Raw genomic sequence first — 4,214 nt, 5'->3', positions numbered from 1 at the left:
TATTCAGGCCTTGGCCAATCGATTGGTGAGGTTGGATATTTCTGAGCCTAGTAGAGTGTTAGCTTGCACGGTCGCTCGTTCTTCATTATTGGAGCGTATCCGTGATCGGCAGTTTGATGACCCCTATTTGTGTGTCCTGAGAGACACGGTGCAGCGTGGAGGTGCCACGAAGGTGACCTTAGATGATGATGGTGTTTTGAGATTGCAAGGGCGAGTTTGTGTGCCTAATGTCGATGGGATTCGAGAGTTGATCTTAGCGGAGGCCCATAGTTCTCGGTATTTTATTCACCCGGGCGCCGCGAAGATGTATCAGGATCTGAGGCAGCATTATTGGTGGCGTAGGATAAAGAAGGATATTGCTGCATATGTGGCTCGATGTTTGAACTGTCAGCAGGTTAAGTATGAGCATCAGAGGCCTGGTGGATCTTTTCAGAGGATTGAGCTTCCCGAGTGGAAGTGGGAGAGGATTACCATGGATTTTGTTACTGGACTTCTGTTGACTCGGAAGAAGTTCGATGCGATATGGGTTATTGTTGATAGGCTGACCAAGTCAGTACATTTCATTCCTGTGGCAGTCTCCTATTCATCCGAAAGGTTAGCTGAGATTTATATCCAGGAGATTGTTTGCCTTCATGGTGTGCCGGTATCTATCATTTTGGACCGGGGTACGCAGTTTACCTCGCGTTTTTGGGGTGCAGTTCAGCGAGAGTTGGGCACACGGGTTGAGTTGAGCACAGCGTTCCATCCTCAGACGGACGGTCAGTCCGAGCAGACTATTCAGATTTTGGAGGATATGCTTCGGGCTTGTTTTATCGACTTTGGAGGTTCGTGGGATCAGTTTTTGCCTTTAGCAGAGTTCGCCTACAACAACAGCTACCAGTCCAGCATTCAGATGGCTCCATATGAGGCGTTGTATGGTAGGCGATGTCGGTCTCCAGTGGGATGGTTTGAGCCGGTAGAGGCTCAGTTATTGGGTATAGATTTAGTTCAGGAAGCCTTAGATAAGGTCAAGATCATTCAGGACAGGCTTCGTTCGGCTCAATCGCGGCAAAAGAGTTATGCAGGTCGTAAGGTCCGGGATGTAGCTTTCATGGTTGGTGAGCGGGTCTTGCTCCGAGTGTCGCCTATGAAGGGCGTGATGAGATTTGGGAAGAAGGGCAAGCTTAGCCCTAGGTTCATTGGCCCCTTTGAGATCCTTGATCGAGTGGGAGAGGTGGCTTATAGACTTGCCTTGCCGCCTAGCTTGTCAGCCGTGCATCCAGTGTTTCATGTGTCCATGCTTCGGAGGTATCACGGCGATCCAGCTCACGTGTTAGATTTCAGCACTGTCCAGTTGGACAAGGATCTGTCTTATGAGGAGGAGCCGGTAGCTATTCTAGACCGGCAGGTTCGACAGTTGAGGTCGAAGAGTTTTCCTTCAGTGCATGTCCAGTGGAGAGGTCAGCCTCCTGAGGCATCGACCTAGGAGTCCGAGTCTGATATGCGGAGCCGTTATCCTCACCTATTTCCCGACTCAGGTACTTCTTTCTTTTGTCCGTTCGAGGACGAACGGTTGTTTTAGAGGTGGAGAATGTGATGACCCAAAGGGTCATCACCTATTTTTCCTTTCATTCCGTGCTTCCGAGGCCTTGAAAACCTTTTTTTTTACTTGCCTCGATTCGCGTACGCAGTCCGGGCGCGTAGCCGGAAAGCTTAAATATGAATTCTGTGTAAAAATTGATGAATTTTGATATTAATATGGTTAAAGTTGACTTTGGTCAATATTTTGGGTAAACGGACCCGGACCCGTGATTTGACGGTTCCGGAGGGTCCGTAGAAAAATATGGGACTTGGGCGTATGCCCGGAATCGAATTCCGAGATCCCAAGCCCGAGAAATGAATTTTTGTGTGAAATTGTTTTCTGAAATTAATTAAGGAAAATGGAAAGGAAATTTGATCAGAAGACTATGTTATCGGGCTCGTATTTTGGTTCCGACACCCGGTACAAGTCTTATATGTGATGTAAGCGCTTTCTGTAAAGTTTGGTTGGAAACGGACGTCATTTGACATGTTTCGGACTTAAAAATGGAAAATTTGTGTTTTATGAAAAGTTGGAAGAAATCATGTGATTTGAGACTTGATTCTATGTATATGATGTTATTTTGGCGATTTGATCGCACGAGCAAGTCCGTAGGATGTTTTTGAGGTTGTGTGCATATTTGGTTTGGAGCCCCGAGGGCTCGGGTGAGTTTCGATAGGTGTCGAGTTGCATTTTGAGCCTTTGAAAAATCTGGTATCCTTCAGTTCTGCAGGATTCGCTATTGCGAAGCCAGCTTTCGCAAAAGCGAACTCGCAATTGCGAGCTTCCCATCGCAAATGCGATCCTTCACCTGGGCAGCAATCTTCGCAAATGCGAAGTAATTCATCGCAAATGTGATGCCTCCCCATGAGCCCAGCCTTTGCAAATGCGAAGAGTACAATCGCAAATGCGAACCTTCCACTTTTCTTCAAGTTCGCAAATGCGAACTAAAATCTCGCAATTCCCAGACCTGCTGGGTTCGCAATTGCGAACCCAGGTTCGCATTTCCCATATCTGAGGCCTGCAATTTTTCATACTTAGACGAATTTTCAACCCATTTCTTCATTCTTTCAAACTCAAACACTCCATAGGCGATTTTCCAAGAAAACTTTCTTTCCCAAATCATTTGTATGTCAATTTTTACTTAATCTCTTCAATCCTTTACATCATTAAACATGTTTTCATCTTAAAATCAAGGATTTTCATGGGTGAAAATGGGGATTTTGGGTAGAACCTAGGTTTTCTTCAAATTGGGGAGTTGGACCTCAATTTGAGGTTCGATTTCAAAACAAATCATAGATATGAACTCGTGGGGGAATGGGTAACCGGGTTTTGGTTCGAACCTCGGGTTTTGACCACGTGGGCCCGGGGGCGTTTTGGGAAATTTTGGGTAAAACTTCAGGGAATTCATTTTCATGCATCCAAATTGATCCAATTAGCATTTGTTGATACATTCAAGTAATTTGTGACTAGATTCGAGCGGTTTGGTGGTGAATTCGAGGGGTAAAGCTATACTAGAAGCTTGAGTTGAGTTTGGAGCATTTGAGGTAAGTGTTTGGTCTAACTTTGGCTTGAGGGAATAGGAGTAGAGTCTTATTTGTTAATTGCTATTTGTCGAGTACGGTGTATAGGCATGGTGACGAGTATCTATACACCGGTGTCGAGCATGACCGTGAGTCCTAATTTGCCAAATTATCGAATTTGAAATTGTTAGTTATGAGGAATTGGTTGGAAATCTTTAACACTGAGCCAGTAATTGTTGAGACTAAGTGTGGATTTAATTGTGTTAAGTAGAAATTGAATGAGTTTGGTTATAGCTGGATCTCCCTTGCCGGGATAGTTTATTATATTACATTGCTCCCTTGCGGGATAGTTATTATAACATCTTTCTCCCTTGCCGGGATTATGTTGTGTATTGTGTTGAAAGAAATGGGATCGTGTGGTACGCCGACCACGAGATATTATGAAATGGGATCGTGTGGCACGCCGACCACGAGTTATTATGAAATGGGAACGTGTGGCACGCCGACCACGTTATATTATTGTAATGGGAGCATGTGGTACGCCTACCACGTGATATGAGGAAATGATATCGTGTTGCACGCCTGCAACGAGAGGGAAATTGAAACAAGTGAAAGTGGTTTGTTCTCCCTTATTCTGTGTTAGAAGAAATCAGATGTAGTTTCTTTTGTTATTCCTGATATTCTGTTTTATCTGCTACCCCATAAGCATGTTTCCCCCTCCAAGTTTTAATTGTTTACTTTCCGCTATTATTTCGTTGTACTTGTATATATACCTGCACATGCTTGTTTGGTAGTCTGGTCTAGCCTCGTCACTACTTCGCCGGGGTTAGGCCAGGCACTTACCAGCACATGGGGTCGGTTGTGCTGATGCTACACTCTGTGCATCTTTTTGCACCTCACAGCGCCGGAGCAGCAGCCTTTGGACAGCAGTAGGAGCGTTGGGAGTTGACTTCAGTCCAGAGACTCCGAGGTAGCCTTGTTGACGTCCGCATGGCCCGGAGTCTCTTCTATCCTTATTTCGTTTGTTGTCCTTGTACCGGAACAAACAGTATTGTATTTTATTCAGACTCTGTTTTTAGTATTCTATAGACGTTCGTGAGTTAGTGACTCCAGTCTTGGGTAGAGGTTGTAAT

Source organism: Nicotiana attenuata, unplaced genomic scaffold (genome assembly GCF_001879085.1).
Source record: "Nicotiana attenuata strain UT unplaced genomic scaffold, NIATTr2, whole genome shotgun sequence".
In the NCBI taxonomy this organism is placed as follows: Eukaryota; Viridiplantae; Streptophyta; class Magnoliopsida; order Solanales; family Solanaceae; genus Nicotiana; species Nicotiana attenuata.
This window is presented reverse-complemented; position numbering follows the sequence as displayed.